Below are 15,821 nucleotides of genomic sequence, written 5' to 3'. Positions count from 1 at the left end.
CCTGTTCTAACCATACATGAGCTGGTGCTAAATAAATGCCTTTTGGTGGGCCCTTGTCCAGCTTCTGGTGGTGAGAATAGGATGGAGGGTAGATTGGAGAGGGATCAACCATTTGATTATAGTGCATGGAGGGATACAGATGGAGCTAATTTGTCAATGGCTGGTGATTTGATCAATCACACTTGTGGAATGGAGCCTCTATAAATGTCCTAAACAAAAGGGGCATGCAGAGCCTCTGGACGGTGACCACATCCAGCAGCTTGGGGAGAGGTTCCCACAAAGAGGGCATGGAAGTCTGCATCCCTGCTCCTGCACCCTGCCTCATATTCCCAAATATTCAAAACTGCCTATGGATTCTAAGGACTGTAATATTTCCCCTTCCACTCACACATTTTCTTTTCCCTTTTGGCACATACATATTCATCCTTTTATTTTATGGAGTCATAAATAAAACAGTTTAACATGCATAAGGACCACAGTTTTCAGTCTCTTAAAATCCAGCTTCCAGTTGTCACTGTAGCAACACCCAACGTTTACAGAAATGCAGGGATCAATGATTGTCGAGAGCTGAATGGTGGATTTCAAAAAGATATGCCCCTGTCATAGCTTGGAACCTGTGACTGTCCCTTCCACTTTACTGTTCCTGAGCTGCATCTTTTACAACATGTGGGTAATATATTTTCCCTATGTTCCATGAACTGCTTTAGCAAATTATCTAACCTGACCAACCTGAAAAGTGAGTGAAGGGAACTCCTAATTTATAATGTGCCAGTCAGAAGTATGGTAGGCACAGAGTAGTGACTGTCAACTGAAGTGGGGGCAGTCTCGTGGGGCCAGCCTTTAACCTATGGAGTCCATGCTGAATCCAGATAGCTAGTGTCAGAACTGACCAGAATCACTGAACACCTATTTGGGGTCTGAAGATTTAGAGAACAGGTTGTTGGACATTTGGTGTCAGATGTATTATGGAAGTAAAAACAGCACAGACACCTAGTCTAATCTGTAACATGAATGGAATCTATAACCCAAAAGGATAGATCATGACATTAGTTTAGTATAATATATATTTTTGCAAGGCAAGAGCTGAATAAAGGCAGTAAATGCTTAATATACAATGAAGTTCATGGGTTTTTTGTTGTTGTTGTTGTTCTGTTGTAACAGAACTAAGAGACAGTTCAATCCCATAAGATTTACTGAACTCGTAGAATATATCTGGCACAGTGCTAGATAACACAAGGAACAAATATCAGGATCAAGGTGCACTTACTCAACCATAAGAATAGGTACGTATATGATCTGGCTAATACCTAAATTAACTAAATACAGAAAACTAAGCCTAGAGGTTTTAGGAGAAATCTTAACTTCAGGGCATTGTCTGTTGATTCTAAGTCATATTGTGCTTACATCTAAAAATCAGACTCAAAATCACTGTCTAAAGTTAATATCACTGTCTAAAATAGTGGCAAAGTCTATGAAACATATCAGAGATTTCAAAATATGACTACTGGCTGGCGCCGCGGCTCACTAGACTAATCCTCCGCCTAGCGGCGCCGGCACACCAGGTTCTAGTCCCAGTCAGAGCGCCGGAATCTGTCCCGGTTGCCCAGGGCCAGCTCTCTGCTGTGGCCAGGGAGTGCAGTGGAGGATGGCCCAAGTCCTTGGGCCCTGCACCCCATGGGAGACCAGGAGAAGTACCTGGCTCCTGCCATCGGATCAGCGTGGTGCGCCGGCCGCGGCGGCCATTGGAGGGTGAACCAATGGCAAAGGAAGACCTTTCTCTCTGTCTCTCTCTCTCACTGTCCACTCTGCCTGTCAAAAAAAAAAAAAAAATGACTACTGAAAAACTGAGAAACATTGTCAGAATTCTGCATATACTTTTAAGAATATATTTGAAATTAGTTTTGGATTGCTTTATCAGTAAAATTTCTACTACTTATTTTAGTGTACTGAATGCATCATTTGACAATAGGTAGTTGTTGTAGACAAGAGAGCGGTTCTGCTCAAATTTATAAGAGATTTAAATGCCCAGTGAGAACTACTGACTACCTCTAAATTAGCAGAGTGCAGTTATTAAAAATGATAGTGATGAATACAGTTTGATTATTCACAATAATTATGAAATAAAGTTAAGTGATAGCACAAGGATACCTACCTACAGCATGACCTCAATAAAATACACCCTGTTAGTAATAATTACCTCTGAGGATTTATATTATGTTCTAGTACCTAGAACAAATCTGGAAAGATCACTACAAATCATCATATAAAATTATTGAATGTATACTCATCTATGCTTTCCACAATGAGATTTTTCATATTTTCAATAAAGAAAATGAGAGTTCTGCTTTAATTTTAACTGGATCATAAACTCAAGAGAACCTAAAATGATTTGATTTATAGATATATTCCCCAAATGTTCTGTATCACAAAGAGGTCCCTAAACAAAACTATCCTGTTTCATCCTAGCCTGCTCACTACAGCACTGAGCTGAATTCTGTCTTCAAGTAAAACATGGGTATCACTAGAGGGATGCTTTCTTCCATATGAGAGGTCATAGTCTTGACCTGCTGCATCCCATACAGAAGGCTTTATGTTGGGAGGTCTAGAGGCACCAAAACATTTAAATGATTGTGGATTAATTAATTCAGAAGCCTAGTGGCAGTGCAACCTAATGGAAAGTTAGGTGTCTAGTGTACCCGTGACAAGGAGGAACATGGTAAGATGAACTAATAGTACTACCAAATGAATTTGGAGATAGAAATGAGTGCAGGTCCAGGGCAGAAATCAGTACAGGCCTTTTTATTAGAGGACATGGGTCAAAATGGGGCAGTTTAGCGATAGGCTGGAGGAAGGGATGATTTTTATTCGTAAGGTACACTTGTCATTGAAGAGGGCACTGAGTGGTGCAGTGTCAGCCAGGACAAGATGAGGGCAGCAGCAGGCATTTCTCTCAACGAGCAGATGAGAGTTTGGATGGCATTGCTTTGGGAGTGGAGATTATGGTAAATGGCCCCTCTCCCTCACTCTGGTTATCAGATCCAGGATCCAGCAGGGGATCTTATAAGACTTCTCCCCTTTGCCTTTCCGCCTTGTTAGTCTCCCCTGCTCAGGGGTAATATTCCTTAAATTTCCAAGTATGGTGAGGAAAGTGTCACATCTACCTACCTCTTCACACTTCTCTCTTCCTACAAGCCTCTGCTGGGCCAATTGTAGTAAACTAATCTATCCATGGTTTCTGGGCCTGCCTTCAATCATCTCTCAAGATCCAGCTCAAAGACTGAGGCTATGAAATCCTCTGTGCTCTTCCAGGAAGTCTTGGGGGTGAGGTATGTTTGCTAAGCTGTCAGCCTCCATTGTTACTTGTGTGGTTTCACCCAAGGTGCTTTAACATTTTCTGCCTCCCTAAATACATCATCTGTGAGAAGTGTGGGTTAGGGTTTAATCTAGAAGATTGCTTGCCTTGATGGTAGAAATGGGGGCACCCCGGGGTGTTTAGGTGGCCCAGTTGCTAGAGCAGAAATTCTCAAGTTGCAATCTGGACAAAGAACAGCACTGATCACTCAAGTCTAATGATGAAATTGAAGGCATATCTCAGTCAGCCTCCTAAGAATGGGGTCCTGAGTGCATGGTCTTCCCAGCAGGAGAAGGGAAGAGTGGACAGGCTTTGGTAACTGGTGGAGGAAGCTTACTTCCCTTTAGGTTGTAGAGACAGGAGAGTAGTAAGATGAGAGGCAGTAGAGTTCACAACGACAATGATGTTTGTAATTACAATGTAAAATACAGACAATGCTCTTGGAAGTAGGTAGTTAGCTAGAGGTTGAGATGTCCATAACCCACACTGGAACACCTGGTATTGATTCCTGGCTCGAGCTTTTGATTTCAGCCTCCTACTAACTCATATTGGGAGGCAGCAGTGATGGCTTGATTGGGTTCCTGCCACCCATATGGAATACCTGGGCTGAATTCCTGGCTCCCAGCTTTGGCCTAGGCCAGTCTTGGTCCTTGGGAAGTTAACCAGCAGATAGGCTATTTTTCTAGCTATCTCTTAAACCAATCTCTCTCCCTTTCCCTCTCCCTCTCCTTTTCCCTCTCCCTCTTCTTCCCTTTATCTTTCCCTCCTGGAAATAAAAGGCCACAGTTTTGTAAGATTTTTTAAAATTTATTTAAAAGGGAGGAGGGGGGAGAGAGAGAGAGAGAGAAAGAGAGAGCAAGCTTCCATCTGCTGTTTCTCTCCCTAAATGGCCCATCAGCTAGTACTGGGTCAGACAAGATCAGGAGCCTAGAATTCCATTCAAGTCTCCCACATGGGTGGAAAGAGCCCAAGTATTTGAGCCATCATCTTTTTCTTTCCTAGGTGCATTAGCAGGGAGCTGGACTGGAAACAGAGCAGCCTGGACTTGAACCAGCACTCAGATACAGGGTGGCAGCATCATAAACTGTGGCTTAACCACCAGCCCCACAACATCAACCCCACTGTTTTTGTTTTGTTTTGTTTAAGACAAAAAAATAGACAAGGCTGCTTGATGATGATGATATATCATGATTTACTTACCTGATCAAGTTTTTCTGTCAAGAAGTTTTAGAAAATTCCAAGGGACAGAGAGTTCCAAGGGACAGAGTGATTTTTCTTTTCTTTAATTTTTTTTTTATTTTTTGACAGGCAGAGTGGACAGTGAGAGAGAGAGACAGAGAGAAAGGTCTTCCTTTTTCTGTTGGTTCACCCTCCAATGGCCACTGTGGCCAGCGCACTGCGCTGATCTGAAGCCAGGAGGCAAGTGCTTCTCCTGGTCTCCCATGCAGGTGCAGGGCCCAAGCACTTGGGCCTTCCTCCACTGCACTCCCTGGCCACAGCAGAAAGCTGGGCTGGAAGAGGAGCAACCAGGGCAGAATCCAGTGCCTGGACCGGTACTAGAACCCAGTGTACCGGTGCCGCAAGCAGAGGATTAGCCTATTGAGCCACAGCGCCGGGCTAAGAGAGATTTTTCTTTTAACTTCAGTAATATTTGACAACAGTTACATTTTAAATCCTAATGGACAAAGATTTCCAAGTCTAAGGTGGCATGCTTTCTATCTTTGAGATCAAACTACAAAACCAGTGTGGTCTCTGGGTTATGCCACAGGCAGCTGAGAATTTCTAGGTCACAACTAATAAAGTGGGTCTGCAAAAATCATTTCTAATACAAACAACATAAAACTAAATTCATTAGGACTGAGGCATTCATTTCATAAAGAAAATGTTTAGCGTGTAATTAAAATGCCATGCATCAGTGATTATTAGTGACAATTGGCATTTCCATGGTCTTAAAAAATATATAAATCGATTTAATTAACTTAACTTTAGCCAGCACCTCCTAAGAGTAACGTGAAAGACCTGTGGCAGATCTCCATGCCACAGTGTGTTGTCAATTATTTCTTGTACGCTTTATTAAGTGTATTTAGTCTAGCCCCCAATGTTTTATTGAGTTTTAAAAAATCTGGATGTCTAGCATTTAACATAAGATCCTTGGTTGAAAACAAGGATATAGTTCACATCTACATGAAATGTATTAGATTTTCAGGAAAGTCCATATATTGATGTAATTCTAAGAAGTCCATTCTGACACTGGCTTTCATGGTTGATGGTGCAAACTGCAGCCCTGCCTCTAACCCCCTTTGCAAAATGCTGCCTGGCAGGGTGTCTCCACTCTGGGCACATGACCTGTGATGCTGCAGATACTCTTTCCTCTCACTTCCGCCCTTCTCAAATCCCCTGCTGATTAACAAAGGGCGGGGGCAGCAGCATGTCAGGGCATATTTACATCACTTTTCTGAGGGTGTGAGATACAAAAATATTTAATTGATGTGTTCAGACACTGGGGTTCCCAACAAAGTGGTCTGTAGCCATGCACACACTCTGTGTATATGTACGTGTGTTTGTGTATATGTGTGTGTGTGCACACGTGTGTGTGTTTTACTAGTCACACCTGAACCTTCTGCCAACCCATGCTAGGCCTTGGCCACTGCCCATCACCTGAGCAGCCCACACACACAAGTGGCCTGCACCTGGCGTTCTTCAGGCCTAGATCCAGCTACTGCCTCTCAGCTCCCCTTACCTCCCTGGAATATTCTGAATTGAATGAAGGAGAGATTGGCTTCCAGTTTTGTTAACATACTTAACCTGAAACTACATTTTGACCATTAATGAGGGGAAAGTAGACCTGGGGCTCCACATCCCACAACAGTGCAACAGAGCCCTAAACTGAGCAGGGCATACAAAGGCAAATTATATGTAGAGCAATATCATGAAATAGAGTTTTGTGGGTTTTTGTTTTCATTTTAAAAGCAGAAAAACCAACTCTTTATGCTCATACCTGAACAGATCTTATCTACCACACATATTTTCAACATAAGGCACCTTGCAGCCTTCTTGTGCTTAGGAACACTAGATAGTCCTTTAGCACTACACTTGGAGATCATTTTAACCACTGACATCACTAACAAGGATCACAATAATGTGAAAAACGAGGCACCTGGCAGACTGTGCAAAGGGCAGTTGTTTATAGTCTAAGAGCTGAAATCAAAAGGCAGATCATGGCCTTATTGAACCTCAGCTGGGAACTGTGTGTGCATTGGAGACTTCAAATTTCTTGCCACTCTGAGCATGTCTGCAAGTGACAGCAAAAACACTGTGGTTATTGATATTGGGTTTCCGAATAAATTTCAGTCAGTAGATACATTTGAAAAATGGAATCCACAAATAGTGAAGATTTGCATATTTCTGTCTTTATCTCCCACAAATATCCTTTTTGTGTGCTGTATCCCCGCTACACTGGCCTGTGTATTCCTCAGCATGCCAAGAGTATTCATATCTCAGAGGCTTGGCACGTGCTGTTCCCTTTGTCTGGACTGTACTTCTCCCACTGTACCTCTGAAGGCCTGCCTCCTTATTATCACCCCTACTGTGACTGCCTCTATTAGCATGCAGGTATTGACTGGCTCTCCCTGCAAATCACAAATCCTCTTCTGGTCCTGCCTGATCTCAATCTTCTGCCTTATTTCCTTCCTGGCATCCAACTCTATCAGGTGTCCCTGCCCTGCTGCTGTCACCTCCTTCCCTTTCAGGGGCAGAGCCTCAAGGAAGCAGAGCTTGTCTCTTCCTTGATACTGTAGTCCCAGCATCAAGGACTTTTCAGACACAGTTGATGCTCAATATACAGTTGCTGAATGAATGAATGAATGAAATTATTTTCTTAAGATATTTTCTTTTGCCAAAATAGAGAACATAGTCAATTCTCAGTGTCTGAAATGATTTTCCAGTCTATATAATCCCTAAATTTAAGATCTACTGCTTTTATAAAAGTACCCTTTTACAAAGCTCCAGCCCAGCTTCTTTCTCCATGATGCTGGGTTTAGTTGAATCACACAGTCTAACATCATCAATCAACCAGCAGCTTCTCCAGTTGGAAGCAGGACAGGAACAGTTGGAGTAAGAGAGATTTCTAGGCAGTGTTACCTGAGTACTGATAGAGACTGCTGAAAGACAATGCCCTTTATGTAGCTAGGCTGACTGGCACTAAAAGAAGGAACTGTTTTTGATGAGTCTTGGGGAGTGCTTTTGGAGAAAGATAAGTGAGAAAAGGTATGCAGAAGACAGTTTGGAGTGAGGATGGATTGCTAGTCAGCACTGGACTCCTGCGAGAAAATATGTACCTAAGAGGAAGGAAAGGAAGGAGATGGGGCTTCAGAATCAAACTTCCCCATGTTAAATTTTGCTCAAAGCTGGGCCTGCCTCACTCCCTTTTGGTATTAACACCAGTTTGTTAAAAAAAAAAAAAAAAAAAAAAAAAAACAAGCCAAAAGCTAGTAATAAAGAAGAATGGGAGAATGTGGGCACTTGGCACAATGATTAAGAAGCTACTTAGGACCCTGCATCCTGTATGAGAGTGTCTGGATTTGAGTCCTGGCTCCACTCTGTATTTTGGTTTCCTGCTAATGTGCAACCTGGGAGGCAGAGGTGATGGCCCAAGTACCTAGGTCCCTGCCACCCACATGGGAGAACTGCATGAAGTACCAGGTGCCTGGCTTTGGCCTGGCCCAGTCTTGGCTGTTGCAGGCATTTGGGGGAGTGAACCAGCATATGGGAGACATTCATTCTCATATTCTCTCCCTCTCCCCACTCCCCCCTCTTTCTTTGCCCTCTTCAAATAAAATGAATATTTAAAAAAAAGAAGAAGAAGAAAAGGAGCAACAAAAAGAGGGAAAGAGATAGAAACTGAAAAACAGGAAAATGTTTAATGATTACTTAGGTTAACAAAAGATCAAAGCTGGGAAGCCATCTGGGGTAGGACTGCAGGTGTAGCTTTCTGCTGAGTAACTTCCAGTCTCTCACAGTGGCCAGACACTGACTACTCTGCCACATTCCCAGAGAACACTGAACCTGACCATACTTTAGCTTTCCTCAGATCCAAGAACTAAGGTCTGTAGTCAAGCTCCACTGAGCTCTGCCTGTCCGGGAATTTTAATATTTCTGTCAAACTCAAACACTTCTCTCTTCCATGAGGGGTTGGAGAGAGACTTCAGTCACTTCTTAGAACTGCTTTTTAGTCTGAATCTAAGCTTTCTGACATTCTTTTGAGCTCTTCTGTCTCAGATGCAACATGGCGAGCACCTAGCATCCCCCCAAATGGGAATTGGCATGTTTCTGTCATTCAAGTTCCTTCTGGCCATATCTGTTTTTGTCAAAGAGGTGAGTTCATACATGAGCACCTGAAAGGCATAGGAGCCTAGTCCTGTGATAAGGAGCACTTGGCTGCCAGGTCTTAAAGATGAAATAAGGACACCAGGAATTTTGCCTGAACTTGCAAGGAAGGAGGTTCTATCATTCAGGTGCTGATAGGTGAAGATTTTCAAGTTTTCTTAGAAACACAGAAGTGTTTGCCCTCAGTATAACTATGTTGTTTTCCTTTCGGGCTTGTCTGTACACAATGGAAACAGAGAAACCAAATTAATCCTAGCCCCTTCTGTTGGCTTCTTTGAAAACCTTGAGTGGTTTCCAGTCTAAACCAGATTTGTCCAGGCTTCCATTTAAAAATAATCCACTTACCACAGCATTCAAAACAATTTAGCAAGCCTGGGAAGAAGACTGACATGCAGTTGTGTGAGTGGGAGAGGGGGAAGGCAAGAAGTCCCATTTCATGTGCACCCTCCACATGGGGCAGTGACTGTCATCCACTCTAGAAGCTGAGCCCCAGGGGGCTATACAGAGGAGTCCAATGCCATGAAGGAGTAAGCCTCCATCAAGCTCCCGGCTGGCTGTGTTGAATTCTGCATGTTTCTGTGACTATCATGAGCAAAGTCACCAAGTAAGTGCCATCCCTGACAGTGCAAAATCTATAAAAGTTGCAACTCAAGTGTAAGTATTTCTTAAACTTCACATCATAGAAAACAATGAAAAACAAATCTAGTGTTGACTCATAAAAACAAATAGACTATACACACATACAATTGAGCTTCTATAGTTATTATTTGGAGGGGGAACAATAAACAAACAAAGACATGGGGGGCTGAAATCAAAGGGAACCTGTATATATTTGGGTTTGTGTGTGAGTGGGAGGGGTGTTCCTAGGCTTTGAAAGCTAATCTATAGACTCCATTTTACAAATGAAAATTCTGAGGTCCCTGAACACTGAAGTGGTTTGTCTTCAGTGGTTTGCACAGAGCACTAGGGAGGTAGGGCCTGAGGTTGGTCTTCTGAGGTATTTTTTTTTGTCCCACTGCAGAGTATTAGAAAAACAGCTGATTGGAGCATGAATGCAAAGAAGGGAGGCATACAGCCTTGACCCTCCTCCATCCCAGAGGCATAGCTTTTGCTAAAATGGAACAATGGACTCAATATTTCTAATCTAATAAGGCATTTTTGCATGGCAAACATTTGTGCTCTAGTTGTATACATATTCAACTCTCTCTGAATATCATTCCATCAAGTCCAGTCCTTTACTTTCTATATTTATGGCTGACTTCTATTCCCCAAACACAGGGCAGTTTACAAATACTTAGTTAATATTTAAGGAACTAAATGGAGTTGACATCACACGGTGACTGGGGTACACTGGATGGTCATTTAAATTGGAGGATGCTAGATTGCATTATCTATTTCCAATTTTTTTTTTTTTCTGCACTCTTACTGCTGGGAGAAATACATAGAACCTTCCACCACACTGACTCCAGGATTCACCACAAGACTAACTCTGATCAGTAAGACCTGGGTAATCATATGCCAGTTCCAAGCAGAGCTTTTCTGTTTGCCTTTCTTCTAGTTGCCTCTACCGCAAGAATACTATGCTCCCAGGAGCAGGTAGGGCTGCTAGGGGTGTGGGCTCTGGGATAAGATGTAATGAGCAGACCTACACCTATTCTGCTACCTGGATTCAAGCCCAGCCAGGTTCTCAGGGACCTAGCACAGGCATAAGTAACACCCAGAATCGCCCAGATGAGAAACAAATGTTGGTGATCATATTATATGTTTTCTGGATTGTGACAACTAGACTTAAAGCTAATATATGGAATCTCACTTGGAAGCAAATTTTCCATAGAGCTGAAGTGCTGTGAACTGTTCCAATCCCATTCATCATGCAATATACTTAGATTCTTTTGGGCAGATTATGAGATGACTACCAAAGGTGTTTGACCTTGCTACTGAGATACTATGAAAGCAAACCCCAGACCAGATTTCCCTACACATTTGCAAACACTTGTTAAATACACATGGCTTAGCAAGAAGGCATAAAAAGGCTTCTTATGCCTATTTTGCAAGCTCGGGGAAGTGTCAGTTCTCTGTTCACCCAGTGCTGTACTCACCACCTTCCATGAGTGGTTTGCTGGAGTCAGACTCTGAGCACCCTAGACGCAGGATCCCATTACCCTTTTAGTAGGCATCAAGAAATTAAAATTCTTTATTACAAAGCCCAGGCAAAGGATTCAAGTGTCATCCTTACCAGAGCAGGCCATAGGCCTTGCTAGACTCTTAAACTCTGTTGAGGCCACAAGAGTGAATATCTCTACTATGAGAGTACTTTTAAAAGTTCATGTAGGGGCTGGCGCTGTGGCACAGCGGGTTAACGCCCTGGCCTGAAGCGCCAGCATCCCATATGGGTGCCGGTTCGAGTCCTGGCTGCTCCTCTTCCAATCCAGCTCTCTGCTATGGCCTGGGAAAGCATAGAAGATGGCCCAAGTCCTTGGGCCCCTGCACCCACATGGAAGACCCAGAGGAAGCTCCTGGCTCCGGATTGGCGCAGCTCCAGCTGTTGCGGCCATCTGGGGAGTAACCAGTGGATAGAAGACCTCTGTCTCTGTCTCTAACTCTCTCTGTAACTCTGTCTTTCAAATAAATAAAACAAATCTTTTTTTAAAAAGTTCATGTAAAAATGGTACTAAAAGATGTTTATATTGACACCAAAAATTGAGATCCCACCATAATATTTTTCAAAATATACATTTTACATGAACTTTTCAAAGATTCCTTCTCTTCTTGGATTTCAAAAATTTTTTGTACCAGAATGAACTTATCTTTAAATTCTATTTCCATGGCCTTTTTTGAAGTACTCTCACATACATAACTAATTCATCTCTGCTAAATACCTATTACCTTGAACTTCATCAATGAGACTATTTGCAACATTCATCAATTTAATTAGAAATTCACAAATTTAATAAACCAAAACAAATTCTGATATTTGTAAAATCTCAGGTACTGATGTATATATGAGGACTGCATGTTTGTAGAATTTGTCCCAAAAGTGAGACCTTTCTGATATAATACTAACTGAACATCCTTGGAATGTGAATTCTCAATCAGGAAGTCTGGTTGCCTTAAAAGTTGAAAGTTAAAGGAGTTAGCACATATGTACAGTCAGATTGGTCTACAGCATTTTTGGGGGGTAAATTTCAGACATTATAATATGGAGATTACTCCTTCTACCCTCTTCACTGTTCCTCCCAATAGCCAGCCTTCCATGTGCAGGGTGAAATTCTTCCGTGCTTACAGGAGGTTGGCTAAGGACTATCACTGGGACTCATACCTCAGACTAGGATCACAGCAAAAAATGTAGAATGAAAACACTGGGAGGAAAGAACAGGCCATCAAAGAAGGAGGTACCTTTCTCTGAAGGGAGAACTTCCACTTTGACTATGACCTTGTCTAAATAAGATTGAAGTTGACGAACTCAAAAGGCTTCCATAGCCTTGGCAACCCATGACAAGAGCCTAGGGTGATTCCTGATGCCATAAACAAGAGTGTCAATTTGTTAAGTCAACAACAGGAGTCACCGTGCACTTCCTCCTCATGTAGGATCTCTGTCCTTAATGTGTTGTACAATGTAAATTAATGCTATAACTAGTACTCAAACAGTACTTCATACTTTGTGTTTCTGTGTGGGTGCAAACTGTTGAAATCTTTACTTAATATATACTAAATTGGTCTTCTGTATATAAAGATAATTGAATATGAATCTTGATGTAAATGGAATGGGAGAGGGAGCAGGAGATGGGAGGGTTGCGGGTGGGAGGGAAGTTATGGGGTGGGGGGAAGCCATTGTAATCCATAAGCTGTACTTTGGAAATTTATATTTACTAAATAAAAGTTAAAAAAAAAAAAGAAAACACTGGGAGCCAGCTTTGCAGACCCCACCAAAGCTAGCAAGGGCCAATGGGGCCCAAATACCAGGAAGTCAGTTGGAACAAACTTGGGGCCAGACACTAGAGTGCACTGACACGGGTGTAAGTTTGCCTGTAACAGGCTATTCCCATTCTGGTCCTACTGGATAGCCAATAAGGGTCCTGGGTGGGGTAGTCAACAGAGATTCTGGGTTGTCTTGTCATGCCTGTAATATCCTAACAAACACACATCAAGGTCACAGTGCTCAAGTGTACTTCCTACCTCATCAGTCTTAGAGAAATCATTCATTTTCTGGTATTGAGTGAATGCCTTCCCAGCCAGTTAGTGAACCAGACATACAAGTTCAGACAAGTCTTAGGCCTTGTCATGAGGAAACAAAGTTGGTTGAGGTTCTTAATTCCATAGAAGGGATGCGGTTGGCTGTGAATGCCCTGAAAATCAAGGTGTTTATGAGCATGTGTGTATGTGTGTATTTGTATGCGCAGTTCTAAGGAGGGGCTGGTATTATGCATCAGATTTGTAAAGGAGCCCATGACTCAAAGAGAGTGAAGAAATGTTTGCTCTGGGAAAAATCTGTGAGACATGGCTCTGTAATGAATTCATTTGCTCAGATACTGTTATGACAATCACATTGTAGACCATGTAAAAATACGCCTTTTTTTTTTTTTTTTTTTTTTTTTTTTTTACCATATGACCCAATTCAGGCATATAATAACTGGGACAGTTAAGAGTTTGTTTATGAAAGTTCCTTAGAACAGAATCAATGACTAATGAAAATTATACTAAAAATGTTGTAATTAAGGAAACTCCATGCTATTATAAAAGTCAATCAGACAGCTCTGACACATGGCAATATCCACATGGGAACAGTGACAACTCCTAAGTCAATTTTAATCACCCTCTACCTTCTCATCTTATGTGTGAAGCAGAGTGAGAAACATTTATAGCCATAGCTAAACTATCTACTGCTCCTGTTGGCACCATTGCCTAGAATCTACATTAGACTGAAGTTATACATGGGTAACAGGGACATTCACCCCAGAACTATTCTGCAAAGAATATGAGTGTTCCCGTTGCCAAGAATTCATGGTCCAAGAAGTCTTGCACTAGTCATCACATGGTTCCCATAATGTTAATACACCCTCGGATATCCTAGTTTGAGAAGTACAGACCCAACCTCTCTGATATCAGTTTCCTCCACGTGAAAATGGGAATAAACCAAAAGATTCTTGGGGAAATTATACCATCGATTGGCTAACTCCTATGTAACAAAATTATTCTGCTTAGTACCTAGCAGGTTTTCAATCAGTGTTAAGATCCGCTTCCATCCAACCTTCAATCTAAGTCTAAACTTCTCAAATTTAGGTACCAGACCAGCAGAGGCAGCATCACTAAGAATGTGTTAGAAATGCAAATTATCAGGCCCAATCCAGACTTACAGAATCAGAAATCCTGGGAGAGGAGTCGAGTGAAATATGTTTTGACATGCCCTCCACACAATTCTGATGCATCCTAAGCTAAAGAACTATTGATCTGGGAAAATCACTCTTAATAATAACTGTACACTAAAACCTCATGGAGATTTTTAACAACCATGATACTCAAACTTTGCATTCCCAAACATTCCCAAACCAAGCCATGAGCATTAGAAATTGTCAACAGGATCCCATGGATTTAACTGATGGTATTTAGAGGTCTGAGGTAGTTCACATCTCTCCCCTTGGTGTGGTTTGATAGATATTTGAAATCTCATAAGGAGGCGGGCATGGTGGCACAGATGGCTAAGCTTTCATGTGAGCCACCACCTCCCATAATGGAATGCCTAGGATCAAGTCCTGCCTCTGCTTCCACTCCAGCTTCCTGTTGATGTGTACTCTGGGAGGCAGCAGATGATAGCTCTGGGCTTGGGACCCCACCACTCCCATGGGAGACCCAGATGAAATTCCTGGCTCCTGGTTTCAGACTGGCCCAGGCCAGGATGTTCTGAGTATTTAGGACATGAACTAGTGTATGGAAGACTCTCTCTCTCTATCTATCTCTCTATCTCTCTCCCCCTCTCTTTCTCCCTCCCTCCTCCTCCCCTCTTCCTTTCAAATAAATAAAAACAAGTAAATGAACGTTTAACAAAGAAATCCCCATCAATATCTGGTCTTCCCTCTTACATTTGGCCCAGCACAACTAGCCAGCTTTAGGACCACAGGAAAGTTTCTCATGCTTCTGTTAGCCTCAGTTTCTCCAACTACAAAATGAAGAGGATAAGGTCAAGAAAACAGTTTAAAGGGGAGTCACAGATGGGCTGCTTAAGGATGGAATACATGACTTAGACTTCACTGGGGTCAGTAGAGGGGCAGGCAGCATTGGGTAGTATACTTGGAGACCCTAAGATTTCAGAGTAAGGCCGGCGCCGTGGCTCAATAGGCTAATCCTCCACCTTGCGGCGCCGGCACACCGGGTTCTAGTCCCGGTTGGGGCGCCGGATTCTGTCCCGGTTGCCCCTCTTCCAGGCCAGCTCTCTGCTATGGCCAGGGAGTGCAGTGGAGGATGGCCCAGGTGCTTGGGCCCTGCACCCCATGGGAGACCAGGAAAAGCACCTGGCTCCTGGCTCCTGCCATCGGATCAGCGCGGTGCGCCGGCTGCAGCGGCGGCCATTGGAGGGTGATCCAACGGCAAAGGAAGACCTTTTTCTCTGTCTCTCTCTCTCACTGTCCACTCTGCCTGTCAAAAAAAAAAAAAAAAAAAAAAAAAAAAGATTTCAGAGTAAAATTGAGGACAGGGCTTGGCTTGGGGTGGTATGAGCATTACAAAAGAATATGGTTGTGCATTCTGATCTGGTAGGGAGAGGGGAATGGGATCCCCAGCAGGGGTGGGGGGGGAGCAATTTATTCCATTGCTACTTATAAAACCTATTTATCTTGCTTGGGAAACATGGTATAAGCCCAGAGATCCATGAGTTCAACAGTGTGGAAGGAATGATGTGGTTAGTTTTAGCTAAGGTCAACGTTGGGTTTATTGAATCCATTGTATCTGTATAAGTATTCTATCCCCATCTTCTTTCTCATGATGTACATGTACTTCAGAATCACCACGCTTGCTAGGTACCAATGGCTACAGCCATCTGAGAAGGGGTTCCTGCTAAGCTTTGTTGTTCCTGCCGCCAACTGTTGTTCAT

The 15,821-nt window shown here is 42.7% G+C and overlaps 1 protein-coding gene across 12 annotated transcripts in view; it reads right to left on the bottom strand.

Annotated features, from left to right (window-relative positions):
- Positions 1-15,821, bottom strand: part of NCKAP5 (NCK associated protein 5) — a 1,120,879-nt gene that overhangs the window by 761,030 nt on the left and 344,028 nt on the right. The gene's annotated exons all lie outside the window — the stretch shown is intronic.

Source organism: Oryctolagus cuniculus, chromosome 3 (assembly GCF_964237555.1).
Source record: "Oryctolagus cuniculus chromosome 3, mOryCun1.1, whole genome shotgun sequence".
In the NCBI taxonomy this organism is placed as follows: Eukaryota; Metazoa; Chordata; class Mammalia; order Lagomorpha; family Leporidae; genus Oryctolagus; species Oryctolagus cuniculus.
The sequence above is the reverse complement of the archived record's forward strand: the minus strand, read 5'-3'. Positions and strand labels throughout refer to the sequence as shown.